The sequence below is a fragment of the Lampris incognitus genome, chromosome 10 (assembly GCF_029633865.1).
Source record: "Lampris incognitus isolate fLamInc1 chromosome 10, fLamInc1.hap2, whole genome shotgun sequence".
NCBI classification, from domain to species: Eukaryota; Metazoa; Chordata; class Actinopteri; order Lampriformes; family Lampridae; genus Lampris; species Lampris incognitus.
The window spans coordinates 16173565-16189009 of record NC_079220.1 but is presented as its reverse complement, the minus strand read 5'-3'; the positions used below and the strand labels follow the sequence as shown (position 1 = coordinate 16189009).

General features: G+C 43.4%; 1 protein-coding gene across 1 annotated transcript in view; it reads left to right on the top strand.

Annotated features, from left to right (window-relative positions):
* The window catches only part of caskin1 (CASK interacting protein 1), a 152718-nt gene that overhangs the window by 88062 nt on the left and 49211 nt on the right, over positions 1-15445 (top strand). The gene's annotated exons all lie outside the window — the stretch shown is intronic.

The window sequence follows — 15445 nt, the reverse complement described above, 5'->3', positions numbered from 1 at the left end:
TGCCACAGATACTGGTATTCAACCCGGTCAAAAGCCTTTTCTTGGTCTATGGAAATTAGACCAGTATCTACACCCGATGAGCCAGAGATTTCCAAAACATGCCCATTCGAATGATATTATCACTTATTAATCTACCGGGCACACAATTATTTGTGATATTGGGCAATACAAATAAAATTGACTTGACTTGACAGTAAGTCTGGTCAACATGAATGGCCTTACTCATCACCTCTCTAAGTCTAGAGGCTAAAACTTTAGAGAGGATTTTATAGTCCCCACACAGCAGATATACAGGTCTCCAATTCCTCAGATCTTGTAGGTCTCCCTTTTTAAGCAGCAAAGTGATAACTGCCCTTCTACAGCTCAGCGGTAGTTGTCTTTTGCACAAACTGCCCTGGAGCCCTTCCAGCAGATCTTTACCGATTACGGACCAAAAAGACTTATAAAACTCAACGGGCAGTCCATCAATGCCAGGTGCGTTTCCATTTCCCAGACTCATGAGAGAGCAGTATACAGTTCCTTCAGAGACAGCTCTGCATCCAACACCGCATTAGTATCAGCGTCCACCTGAGGTAGCCCAGCATAAAAAGATCTAGCCAACTCTGAATCCTCCACATATTCACTTTTAAAGAGTTCATCGTAGAAGGAGGTTGCATATCTGCGTGTAACCTGCACGACAGGGGAATGGGCCTATGCTTGCGCAGGGACAGTTTACAGTCTAATGTCTAAGTTCAGTGGAGATTGTTGTAGGTTTTTTTCTAGACCGGATTCTAGTACTCACCCCAAAGACAACACACACACTCGTGGGTATAGTTTACAATAAAAAAACCAATTTATTTCAACAGTTCAAAGTAAAGTTATTTCAATATCAATACTAAATTAGATGTGTTATATATATATATATATATTTTACTCTATTATACTTTTTAAAAGTTCTTCCTAATATTCTATTTATTGTCTATATCTATCTATATTCTATTTTATACCCTTCTAATATATTACTTATGCAGCCATATTCTACACTAACAAATTAAAGAAAATAATCCAAAATAAAGTATGAGTGTCACACTCTTCAGTCCACTCATTTCCAAAAGGTAAGGTGGGATTGATGGAAGTCTTGACCCTGTCCTTCTTGTAAATCTTCCCTCTTTTCCTTGGAGCAACATAGCCAGCAGTTAGAGCATTCAATGGCTTTGCTATTTTAGAGTACCCTTCCACAAAACGTCGGTAATATCCAGCAAATCCTAGGAAGCATTTGAGCTCTTTTCTGTTGGTGGGTTGAGGCCATTCTCTCAAAGCAGAGACTTTGCTTGGATCTGTGTGGACTCCATTGGCATCTACAACATGGCCAAGGTATTTAACAGAAGTCTGGAAAAAATGGCATTTTTCAGGGGACAACTTTAGGCCATAGTCTTTGAGCCGGTTCAACACTTTCATCAATCTGGCCTCGTGCTCTTCTAGTGTGTCAGAGAAGACAATCAGGTCATCCAGAAATACTAGTACTTCATTGAGATGCAGGTCTCCAACACATTTCTCCATCAGTCTCTGAAAGGTGCTTGGTGCATTTGTCACACCTTGGGGCATACGATTAAACTCATAGAAGCCTAGAGGGCAGACAAAAGCGGTCTTGTGCTTATCTTCCTCTGCAACTTCTACTTGATAGTAGCCTGACTTCAGATCCATGACAGAAAACCGTTTGGCTCCACTAAGAGCAGAGAAGGTGTCTTCGATGTTGGGGAGAGCATAGGCATCTTTGATCGTTCTCATGTTCAGCTTCCTGAAATCTATGCAGAGTCTTATTGCACCATTCTTCTTCTTGACAACTACAATGGGGGAAGCAAATGGAGACTCTGACTCGCGAATAATTCCAGCGTCTAGCAGCTCTCTTAGGTGTTGTTTGACAGCTTCTCTGTCAGAGGGATGAATGGGTCTGGGTCGCTCTCTAAAAGGGGCCTCATCCTGGAGTCGGATGCGATGTTTTACTGCAGTCGTATGACCATGAGACAAGTCATCAACAGCAAACACCTCTGGCATGCTGTTCAGCTGGTGTGTTATCCGTTTTTTTCCACTCTTCTGGAATGGGGGAATCTTCCAAATCAAAGTTGGTGGTGTTACTCTGAGACTGAGGGATGTCAGGCACAGTCATATTTTGGGATTCAGACGGCATCACATACTGTGCTACCATCATTTCAGCTATCACCTGCCTTGGATGCAGTGTGACACTACGATCAGTCACATTTCTGAGAATGACAGGAATCTTGTTTAAAGATCGAAGTGGAGTTTCTATCAAGGAATTTTCAACGAACACTCCACCAGGTAAGGAAACGGTTTCAGGGGATTCGACCACGAAAAGGGAACGTGGGAAATGTTTCTTCACTCTGACATCTCCAAAGACAGACACTTTTCTTCCTGGTGGAATGGTGACAGGATGGCGTCCATGCAACTTAACGTGATTGGCTGAAATCTCTTCCTGATGACTTAGGGCAACATGCTGGAACAGCAAGATACAGTCACTATTGATATTGGGCCTTTGTAAGAATTCTCTTCCATGCTTTTCTATGCCACCTTCATATAATCTGTCAAGGACATTGGTTCCAATCAATAGGGGAATCTGAGTGTTAAAATGGCAACTTGGCACAATGAGAACTAATGAAGAGACCAGTTCAGCTACGCCAGTGATGCTGCTGGGGAAGGAGATGAGGGCTTGGATATAACCCTGGTAAGGAACATGTTGGCCACCTGCACCTTCTATCTGGAAAAGAGTCTGAATGGGCTGGATGGGGAGGAACGATAAGTGGTTCAAGTAGAATGTCTCTGAAATGGTTGTTACTTGGGAACCGGTGTCAAGGACTGATTCACATTCTATTCCTTCAATGGAGACAGATGCAGTGCAGCGTGGCCCTACAAGTTCACAGGGAAGGGATTGGCTATTTTGGTATCTTTGTCTGTATCTATTTTTTCTTGTCTGGGTTCTATTCATAATATCATTAATGGGTTTGGGACTCTTATGCTGGTACTTAGCTCCTGAACGTCCCGAAACAGGAGCTGCTACTAGTTTAAAGGCATGGAGGTGAGGGTATGCGTATTCCTGTGAGCTTCACGTTTTTGTCTCAGCTTGGTGTTCTTTTGATGGACAAGAGCGGGGTTGGGGGCACTCACACAGTGGGCAGCAATGTGACCACCTCCACCACATTTAAAGCAGAACCATGGCTTGGGAAAACGAGGCGTGTAAATTCGAGGTGTGGAGGCATTCATGACCATGCAGCTGGTTTCAATCTGAGTTCTGTTTGGCTGTGGTTCTTCCTTGATGGACAGGGTTGCAATTTGTTTCTTTAACTCAGCTACCTCATCGCGGAGTTTCTGTGTGTCTTCATTTTTGTTTTCGGCTGGGGCTTCGATTCCATAAACAGTGTGGCCATGCACTGAAGCTTTTGAGCTCCCTAGATGTTTCTTCATCCTATCTAGTTTAGCTGAACGACGGCCTTCTTCTGTCCTAAGCTGATGAAGCAATTCAGGAAATGAGGGTGGGCTATTTTTTTTCTGTTCAAGCTGAAGACCTAAAATCAATGAGTGGTCCCAGCATCCTCTGCAGAACTGTCTTATTAAGTGTTTTTCTGAATCTACAAGTGAAGCTCCCCCTCTAGAGATGACTTTAGTGAGGAGGGTCTGAAGTCTGAATAAATAATCAGATGGCTTCTCTCCAGAATTCTGGTTTGCACTCAAGAATGCAGCCAAAAGCTCTTCTCCATCTTCTACGACTCCAAAGGCTGATTCGATGAGGTTTACGTACGCAACAGGGTTTGCATTGACACCAAGTGGTTTCACCATGTCAGAAGCTGGACCAACCAAACTCTCTAGAACCTTTCTGATTTTTTGTGAATCGGTGACATAGGTGTCACTTAGAAGCAGCTCAACTTGAGTTCTCCAAGCTTCATAATCTACTTCCCCATTTGGCTTTGGAAGCCTACCTGAGAAGGTTCGAATTTTACTTGGGCTACTGTATGGTTGTGTTGACTCATTCTTAATAACATGTTCTACTACTACGTTCTGGATGCTCGGGGGATTAATGATGTCTTCTTCAAGGCTCATTGAATTACGCATGGATGAGTGTGTGGTTAGAGCACGGTGAATGTCAGATATAGATGGCCGTCTGTTACATTCTTGGGTCATGCTAGGCGTGTGCTCAACATCAATGCTAGGCTTAGTGTCTTGCATAGGGCTGTGTTCCGGTAAAGACGTGTTGTCAGTTTTCTGTGATGCTGTAGACCGAATGCGCCTCAGTTCATTTTCTAAGATGGAGGCATAGCCTGACATGGCACTACCACCAATAGCGCTGAGTTCTTCGAGATATTGCGGGGCTAAGTCTTTGCCTATTTCCTCTTGACATATTTGTCTAATTGTTCTGACATTCCATAGAGTAGTTGGATCAACAGGGCTAGGTATAAGGCCAAGGGTATCTGGGGTTATCCTGGTGATTGACTTTTCACACTCAAATTCTATTATTACCCTACCATTAGGTTGGTTGGGCTCATCCACAACTCTGATGCAGGATGAGATCTTCCCATGTTGTTCGAAGAAGCTTATTATCGTTTCGGCAGAGCTCATTTCATTGACACCTTCAACTAATAAGCAGTTTTGTCCATGGACTTTATACTGATTGCAAAGATCCATATTGACTGTGTTATTTTCAAAATAAAAAAATATATAATCAAGTATTTTATAGAGAGGTGTGGTCAGTGGGGTAGTATATGGCCTGAAACGCTAATTAACCAATCTCCTGGCTGGCTCGCCAACTTTCTGTAACCTGCACGACAGGGAAATGGGCCTATGCTTGCGCAGGGACAGTTTACAGTCTAATGTCTAAGTTCAGTGGAGATTGGTGTAGGTTTTTTTCTAGACCGGATTCTAGTACTCACCCCAAAGACAACACACACACTCGTGGGTATAGTTTACAATAAAAAAACCAATTTATTTCAACAGTTCAAAGTAAAGTTATTTCAATATCAATACTAAATTAGATGTGTTATATATATATATATTTTACTCTATTATACTTTTTAAAAGTTCTTCCTAATATTCTATTTATTGTCTATATCTATCTATATTCTATTTTATACCCTTCTAATATATTACTTATGCAGCCATATTCTACACTAACAAATTAAAGAAAATAATCCAAAATAAAGTATGAGTGCACTCAAAGAAAATAATAAAGAAAAGAAAAGGGGGAATGATTCAGTCTTCCAATCTGTGCAAGGTGCAATGTCCAGATCCTACCACAATCACAGGGGCAAGTTAATGTAGAGGCGATGATGATGGATCCAAATCCAGGGCGATGATGGGGGCAATCCAAAGGGGGTATCCAAGGGTTCCAAAAGGGTGTCGCAAGGGGGGTTGTTCGGGGTACTAAAAAAACCAGTCTGCACAAATGTGTACAGATTCCTTATTAATTGCAATCTCTATCAAACAATTACAAACAAAATAAAAATACCCAAATCTAGAGTCAATTCTCAGAATTAAATCATTTCCTACATATAACTAATATGCGGCTGAATGACAACAGCCTATTGCTGTAAGAACAGTTAAAAACAATGTCATCGCAGCCAGGCTGCGGCACTATCAATGTGAATTCACGTCTAGCTGGCTGCTATGGGTTCCATGCATGCCATGTAGCCCGAGTTGGCTCGGTGGCTAGTGGCGACTGGAGCTTACAGTTTTTTTAATAACAAGCATATTATTATATTAAAATGTCTAACATTCCTACATCAAATACACCCTATGGACCGGGTGTCCTGACTGGTTTTAAAGCTCTGAATCATATGGGAACTGCTAAGGATCATAGATATACGTTTTAGCTGGGTTAGCTTAGCTTAGCAACCAATGAAAAATTGTCAGTCTTTAGATTTCAAGATTTTAAACTCTTATCTCACCAGGATTCCAGCAGCGTACAAAACACAAGAGAAAAGAGTCTTCCTTCAACGGGAGATCATCTGTCTTTGGATAAAATCAAGACATCCTACGTAAATGGCTACGATTACATGGAACACAGAAAGCTGTTTACTTTTTAGCTTTGGCTAGCGGCTCACCAAGGAAGCTTCATGGGAGGGATATTTTTTGTCGTAGTTCAAATGTCCTGTAGCTCAAATATCCGTAGTTCAAATATCAATAATTCAGGTATCCATAGTCAAAGTTGTCCATATTTCTAAATATCCGTATTTCTCTTCTCTATTGTCGACGGTTGTTTGCATGGTTTAAACTCTGTAGCTCGTGTGCCTCCTAGAGGCTACTCGTGGAACTTACATACGTCACAGGGTACATGTAATCATGTGGGTTACATGCGGATCTCAGGGGTTCCCATTATGGTGGTTCCATCTTTGGAGCGTAAGGAATGAATGAGCTTCCTCTGAACATTTTTCGCTCCAAACCAAAAAAAACAACCCATGATGGGGCATCAATTTGAGAAATATTCATGAAACGTGAGCGGACCGGAGCTCCCTGTGCTGTAGTGCCCAACAGGTTGGCTAAGGCAGCCCTTTTAGCTTTAAGGGCTTCAATATGCCCTTGATTTCCTGTAGAATCCACTAAACTCTGTAATTCTACTACTTCAATCTCTATTTCTTGAAGAGATCTGGTGATGTGCTTGGTGATATTGCGAGTATACTGCTGACATAATTGTTTTATTTTGCTCTTTCCTACACCTCACCATTGCTATACTGAAGAAAAAGTAGATTTGCTTTTTCTATGCAAAGCCCATAGAAATTCAACAGCCTCTTTGAAAGATCTACCATGTAAAAGGCCAGTATTAAAATGCCAATATGCACTCTGTACCTTAACATTTTGAATGAAAAAGGAGAACTGAACAAGACAATGGTCAGAAAAACCAACAGGAACTATTTGACATGTTTCAAAGACACCACAATTATGTTTAAAACAATAAAAACGATCAAGTCTGGCCAGAGATAACAAATTGTCCTTGGAGTGACTCCAGGCGTACTGTCCGTCATCCCTGTTAAAACCTCTCCAAACGTCTTTTAAGCCATGGGTTTCAATTGACTGCTTAAGTTTGGCAGATGAAGCGGGATGAGGCTCTAGATGATTCCTGTTTAGTTTGGCATTTTCTCTACAATTAAAATCCCCTCCCAGAAACAGAAAAACATCAGTACAATTGTGGCTTACATCACATAAGATGTTCAACAGTCTTGTTCTCTCAGTAACAGAAACTGTAGCATAAACATTGACAACAGCCATTTTCACACCTTCATATTGTACTTTGACTTTTAAAATATGATCACACACTATTTCTTCTACCTCAGAAAAACAGGGACTAAAACGCTTTGTAAAAACCACACCAGCACCACCGCTGTTGGCGAATTTATGGCCTAGAATTGCCTCCCCAGGCCACTCCTTCTTCCAGTCACTTTCACTTTCTTGTATAAAAACCACATATAACCTTTTCATTCCTACCAATTTGAAAAGAGGAGCTCTTTTCATATCACTCCTTCTTCCGTTTATGTTTAAAGACCCTATTTTCAAATCAGCCATGAATAGGAAAGAAGTTGTCGCTACAACAAGGGAAAAAAAGCATACAAACAATATTTGGAGAATCATTTTTCTCTTAATCATCCTCAGTTAGTTGTGCTCTCACTTTTGTTGTAATTTTCTTGAGCCAGTGAATCTCTTGGTCACTAAAAGCCCCCTCTTCCTTCCTCAGCCGTGCCACAGACCTGACAAAAGAGCTTAAATCAGGGAAAAACTGTTCAGTTTTAACCGCCCTTTGCCCTTTAGTTTCAGTCAAAAAAAAAAAATTCTCAAGGGGATAAAAAACAGTTTCATCCTCTTGTGATGGCGTCCACTCACATTCCTCATCAGATGAATCTATCTTCCAACACTTTCTTAGCCTTGACACCACCCTGCTCGTTGTCAGATATTTTCCTTTTACTACATTTAGCTGTTAGACCATTCTCCTCCGTAGACATGTTTTCATCTATCACCGACCACACTTTCCAAACTTTGACGACAGCTTTTTATCTTTGCTACATTTCTTTTCCTCGATCAACTTGTGTTTTTCTGATTTCTCTCTGGTATGGGCATTATCGGCATCATCTCCACTCTTAGCTTGGTCCTGTTTCTCAGTCTGCTCCCTGTCCCGCATGTCTGCCTGGGTCTCCTCTACTTTCTCTGCGGACTGCTGCACACTGGGCCAGTCAGACTCGGCTGCAGGCTGCGGTGCTTCAGGCGGGCTCGAGCTGGCCTGCTCTCCGGCCTCAGGGCAAGACCGAACCAAATGTCCTTCTGCCCCGCAACCGAAGCATTTTATTGTTTCAGAAGTCGTAAACACATTATAACTAAAACCATCAACTTTGAAAGTGAAAGTCAGGTCTAAATCACCCGTGCCATCTTTGAGGATCATAAAGACCTGTCTTCTGTGACACACAACATGTCCTAGCTTTGGCGACTTGGACCCCAGCAGAATCAATTTAATGGGAGACACCAGCTGCCAGAAACGTGACAGCTCCCTGGCCAACACCTCATTTTGAATAAACGGAGGCGCATTTGAAAGCGTTATCTTTGCTAGTGTAACGAGGGTGGGTTTTTCAGGACCTCTTTATTAGTTTGATAGATGCCGGCTTTAGTTTAGTTCATGTTTAATGTGTTTGATATGGAATACTGAAAAAAGTACCTACTTTAATTTTGTATGGGAACTGTATTGAGACTGATATAGTGAAAGTGCACTATTTATTTTTGTTTATTTTTTTTATAATAACTAAATATTTCGAGTTGGAACTTTGTCTTGTTTGATTATTCATCTAAAGGTTATGCATTTCATGGGAATTGGTATAATTAGGGAACCCGAACTAAGCTTCGTGTAAATTGGCTTAGAGTGAGAGAACCTAGGGCCCTGCCCTCTATAGTCACGGGGTAAAAGGGGCTACAGACCTCCCTGTACAGACCTCCCTACAGACCAGAATTATGAATCACTATGCCATTACCGACGACTTTTTCGACTTTGGCCTCATCGTGTAGGAAAATGACAATAGATTTGTTCATGCGAGAAGCAGACTTGACACTTTCAAAACCAACAACTTCTCCAACAGCATACCTGGCCTCCTCCACCAAACAGCTGACACTCGGTAATATATATCCCCCCCCAACTGTACCCGGCCAATTACCCCACTCTTCCAAGCTCTCCAGGTCACTACTCCACCCCTCTGCTGATCCGGGGAGGGCTGCAGACTTACCACATGTCTCCTTCGAAACATGTGGAGTCGTCAGCCGCTTCTTTTCACCTGACAGTGAGGAGTTTCACCAGGGGGACGTAGCACGTGGGAGGATCACGCTATTCTCCCCCCCAGTTCCCCCTCCCCCCTGAACAGGCGCCCCGACCGACCAGAGGAGACGCTAGTGCAGCGACCAGGACACATACCCACATCCAGCTTCTGACCCACAGACACGGCCAATTGTGTCTGTAGGGACGCCCGACCAAGCCGGAGGTAACACGGGGATTCGAACCCGACAGTTGGTAATATTTTAATCGCATGTCAGTGTGTCAGCTTCTCCAGTTGTGCACAACTACTGACAACCCAGCTGCCAACGCCGCTACCAAACTAAACCCAGAACTTAACCACCACAACCTAATAACAACAAGCTATCCAAAGGAGTTGAATCAAGTGCAACTGGACTTGGTATATATCCGTGAAGACGTTTCGCCTCTCATCCAAGAGGCTTCCTCAGTTCGCGCCTTTCTGACTAGACCAAGCTAGTCTGACTGGCTGGTGATGAGACTCAGAATTTATCCTCTAGGAGTCGTTGTCAGAGCTGTAGATGTCCATGGCTCTTTGTGTCCCGATGTTTACCAACGCCCGTCGCTAACAGAGCCATAGATATGAGTGGCTCTTTTGTGTACCGATGTTATGACCGCGCCTGTCGTTATCGGAGCTATTGATATGTATGGCTCTCCTGTGCTCCGATGTCCATCCGCGCCCGTCGCCATCGGAGCTATTGATTTGCATTTGTTTAGCAGCGACGGTCGTTGGGGGTGTTAGTTTCGACTTCATTGTTCAGTGGTCATGAGAGTCGTTGGAGCCGTTAGGGACCGACTGTTGTTCTTGGAGGCTAGGCTTCTTGAGTCTCCTGGGTAGAGATGAAAGGATGGCATTGTAGGTGGGAGATAGGTGGTGTCGCAGACCTCCTCCTCTGTTGAGGGATGGTTTTTCCAGTTTCGCATAGATGGCTTCCTTCACCCCTCTTTCAAACCATCTATCGTCTCTGTCCAAAATGTGTGCGTTGCTGTCCTCAAAGGAGTGTGTCTTCTCCTTTAGGTGTAGATAGACTGCTGAGTCTTGTCCTAAGGAGTTTGGCCTTCTGTGTTGGGCCATCCGTTTGTGTAGTGGTTGTTTGGTTTCTCCTATGTATAGGTCAGTGCACTCCTCATTGCATTGTACGGCATACACCGGATTGCCTTTCCGGGTGTGTGGTACACGCTCGTTGGGATGAACCAGCCTTTGTCGGAGTGTGTTGCTGGGTTTGAAGTATACTGGGATGCAGTGTTTGTTGAAAATTCTCCTGAGTTTCTCGGAGACCCCAGAAACATACGGGATGACTGTGCTATTCCTTCTGTTCCTTTTCTCCTCATCGCTCACCTGGTTGGTCTTTTTGGAACGTGTTGCAGTTTTCACAAAGGTCCACCTGGGGTAGTCGCAGGTTTTTAAAGCTCCCCTCAGGTGTTTGTGTTCTTCTCGTTGGGCACAGCTTGGGCACATTGTCAGCTCTGTGTTGCAGAGTTCTGATGACGCTCAGTTTGTGTTCCAGAGGGTGGTGTGAGTCGAAAAGTAGATATTGGTCTGTGTGTGTAGGTTTCCTGTAAACCCCAATGTGGAGGCTCCTGCCTTCCCCAATGTGGACGTCACAGTCCAAGAAGGGCAAACTGTTGTTCTTTACGTCTTCCCTTGTGAACTTAATGTTCTTGTCCACTGAGTTGATGTGTTTGGTAAACGCTTGCACCTCTTGTGTTTGGATTTTGACCCATGTGTCGTCCACATATCTGAACCAGTGGCTCGGAGGTGTTCCTCTGAAGGAGTTCAGGGCCCTGTGTTCTACCTCTTCCATATATAAGTTGGCCACAATGGGCGATACTGGTGAGCCCATCGCACAGCTGTGTTTCTGTCTGTAAAACTGGCCCGTGAATTGGAAATATGTAGTGTTCAGGCAAAGGTCCAGTAGTTGGCAAATCTGGTCTGGGCTGAGGTTGGTCCTATTGTGGAGGGTGTCATCCCGTAGCAAACATTGCCTCACAGTTTCCAAAGCCTCCATGGTTGGGATGCAGGTGAATAACGAGGTAACGTCGTAGGATACCATGGTTTCATCCGGTTCCAGTTTTACGCCTTGGACCTTGTCCACGAAGTCAATGGAGTTTTGGATATGGTGAGGTGCTTCGCCCATTAAAGGGGTCAAGATGTTGGCTATATGTTTGGCAATGTTGTACGTGACAGAGTTTATGCTGCTGACGATGGGCCTGAGGGGGGTTCCATCTTTATGGATCTTAGGGAGTCCATATATGCATGGAATGTTATCTTGTGGGTAGAGACGGTGGTATTGTATCCGATCAATGGTTCCTCCTTTCTGTAGTTTCTGTAGGTACTCTATTACTCTCCTCTTGTAACCACTAGTAGGATCGCGTCTCAGAGGTTCATATGTGTTGGTGTCGCTGAGTAATGACGTGATCTTGGCGTGGTAGTCTGTTGTGTTGAGGATAACCGTGCATCTCCCCTTATCTGCTGGAAGAATAGTAATGTTTTCGTCCTTGCTCAGGGCTGTCACGGCTTTCCTTTCCTCCATGGTTAGGTTGGAAGGAGGGAGTTTCACATTGGACAGAGCTGCTGAAACCTTTAACCTAAGCTGTTCCGCCTCGGTTTCCGTTAGATTGTTTTTCCTTATGGCTGATTCTGTGGATGTGATGAGGTCAACTATAGGTAGTTGTTTGGGTGTCATGGCAAAGTTCAGTCCTTTGGCTAAGACCTCCTTCTCTGACTGGGAAAGTACCTTGTCCGACAGATTCTTGATCAATCTGTGCTGCGTTCTGTTTTGTGTGGGATGTTCTGTCTTTTGTCTCCAGGTAAGTATATCTGCTTGGCTAGCATTGTTGGTTCGTCGCTGTAAGTTTTGAAACTTCCTTGTCTGCCTTTCTTTTGTTTTGTGGTGTTGAGATAGTTGGGCTTTCTTGGTGAAATCAGTGATCCTCTCCAAGACTGCACCTGGCAAGTGGGATGTTATTTGCTGGAGTAGTTGGTCATATTTCTCCTTCAGCCCTTCAATAGCGAAATGGACCTGTCTCACTCTTTCATTCAGGAGTTGATTCTGTGCCTTCTCTATGATTCTGTCTACTATATGTCCTTTCATTGTGGTACACAGGCGCAGGCTAGTGGGTATGAGCCTGTGTTGTCTGCATCTCAGATTGAATCGCAAGTGGTTTCTGCAGTCTGCAATCTTCCGAGCCATATTCCCTCACCATTTTAAGGGTGTCAGACCCAAATTGTTCCACAACAAGCTAATCATGAAAAAAAAACCACAGAACAGATAGAGAAAGAGAAAGCATAGAATTTTCACTCACACCTAAGCAAAAATGCTATCATGCCGTTCACTCACTTGCACTACCACTCGAGAGGGAGAGAGAGAGAGAGAAACAGAGGGAGAGAGATAAGACAGTGGAGGGATGAGTATGGAGGATGAGAGCGAAAAAGTGGGTGGCAAGAATGCAGAGAGAGAGAAAGGCGGATGTATGGAGGAGAAAGGGGAGGGGGCAGGTATAAATATTACATGGGAGGCTTTACTACTTGGCAGAGGCGAGGGCTTCCCTGACCCTCCCCCACTGCGCACACACACACTCACCTACACACACACACACACACACAAACACACACATACATCCCGCTGACACGCCACAGGGCTACTCCTGCATGCACGCGCACACTGTATAACAGTGCTGTGTTATGCACACTAGTACAGCATTGTGTAATGGTATCCCTATTTAACCCTGGAGGGAAAGCAAAGAGAGGACTATGTCGTCGCTGAGATCAGAAATGGGCGATGATACACGAGAGCAGCGAACTGAGTGGTGTAACGGGGGAACTGAGCGGTGCATCAGTCCTGTGCAGGGTTTTTATCAGGACCGTTGTCGAGCGACGCCAGTGTGCTCAGTTTTTAACTTGCTCTGTTTCAAAATATATCTTCAACTAAGTGGTTTCAAATTGATTATAGAATATCATAGTCATCATCGTCATCATCCTTCGACCGCAGTCGAGCATGCATTCACAACGTCACTCCAGTATTCTCTGTTTCCCATTTGATTTGGTAGGTCTTGAACATTTATTTGAGTGTCTCTTGAAATACAGTCTATGTAGTTGAAAGGTTTTATAGAATAAAGCAGGTCAAACATATATATATATATATATATATATATATTTTTTTTTTTTTTTTAAGCAGGTCAAATATTAATGTTCGACACCTCTCCAAATAACGTCATAGGCTGGAATGTAAGGATCTATTTATAACATTTTTTTTAACAATTTCTTTTGTATTTTGAAAGAAAAAAAATCCACAGCTTGAAGTATTTGGATTTAAATGTGAGACCCACGCTGGTTTACATATGATTTTACTTTTCCAGTTTTATTCGTTAGTCATGGAAGAAAAAAAATCTGTTTTCTTATATTGCCCATTTAAAGGTCCATTCATTCATCTTCATCAGTCCCATTCATGTCGTTGTTTGCATTTTTTTTGTGTTTGTTTGAGTATTACGGCTATTAAACTATGTTGAATTTAGTTAGCTCCAGGTAGCATTAAGGGGTTCATAGAAAACCTTTATAATCTGACTTTGTGAAACCTGCAGACACCCTGGACGGGGAGAAGTGGACAGGGAGGATGTAAGAGGTGGCTGGAAAGAAGTCTTGCAGTGAACAGATATCATTTCAGAGCACTGCGGTCCATATTTGTACACACACACACACACACACACACACACACACACACACACACACACACACACACACACACACACACACACACACACACACACACACGTTCACCCCCTCCACACACACCCCCATAACTTGTCTCTTGGATACTTCCAAATACTACTATTACTACTACTGCTTGCCTTTAATTATAAATCCATGCTTCTCTCATAGAGAATAAATGTACTATAACAACGTGCTTGCTTGTTTTAGCCGATTTGCAGCACATCACTAACATTCTACATTAGCCCAGACCATTTTCCATAGTCAAGTGTTTCCGATATTTAACGCAGGATGATGCAGCTGAAATCCGCAGAAAACTCCTCAAATCAAGCCACACCATCAGATGCATTTTCCTGCAATGACAGCATGATTTTGAAAAAAAATAAGGATGATTAAATGTTCAGTGTGATTGCTTACCTCTCTCCAACAAGTTTTCCAAATCAGTCCGAATCAACGGCTGCCCAGATGGTGGGGAAAAATGCATTCAAATAATCTACAGCAGCGTGGTCTGCTCTGAAACGTGCTCCGGTGTCATTTAAAGTGTACGCAAATAGTGGTAAATGGGTCAAGACACGCAAAACCACCGTTGTGGTCCCTTAAAAAAGTGTGCAAAGCTGCCACTTCCCAGCGGTATAGGCACCAGCAGCAGCAGGTCTGAGGACCGTCTCCATGGTTACAGAACAGTCAGCTGTAAGGATGTGTTCATGTTCAGAGCCAGGCAATACCTGCTGTCAGCTATACAGTACACTTATAATAATGTGTGTGTGTGTGTGTGTGTGTGTGTGTGTGTGTGTGTGTGTGTGTGTGTGTGTGTGTGTTTCATACATGTATTTCTATCTACCCGACTGATGGTAGATACTTGTCTGTCTCAAGTCTCTTCAGGTCTCTTAGTATCTGACCTCATCTTCCTCTATCTGATCTCATTTCCCTCTATCTGACCTCATCTTCCTCTATCTGATCTTATCTTCCTCTATCTGAGCTCCTCTCCCTCTATCTGACCTCATCTTCCTCTATCTGACCTCATCTTCCTCTATCTGACCTCATCTTCCTCTATCTGACCTCATCTCCCTCTATCTGACCTCATCTTCCTCTATCTGATCTCATCTTCCTCTATCTGACCTCCTCTCCCTCTATCTGACCTCATCTTCCTCTATCTGACCTCATCTTCCTCTATCTGACCTCCTCTCCCTCTGTCTGACCTCCTCTTCCTCTATCTGACCTCCTCTCCCTCTATCTGACCTATTCTTCCTCTATTTGTCCTTCTGTGCATTTTCTTTCTGTAACCACGTACAATACCTTCATTTTCTCCACTTGTCGCTCAGTTTTTCTGTCTTTCCATTCTTCGGTCTCTTGTCTGTTGATCTGTTTATTCATTTTGCCAGGATATCCACCTGGCCGCATGCCTGTCTGACTTATTAACTCCTTGGCTTTCTGTC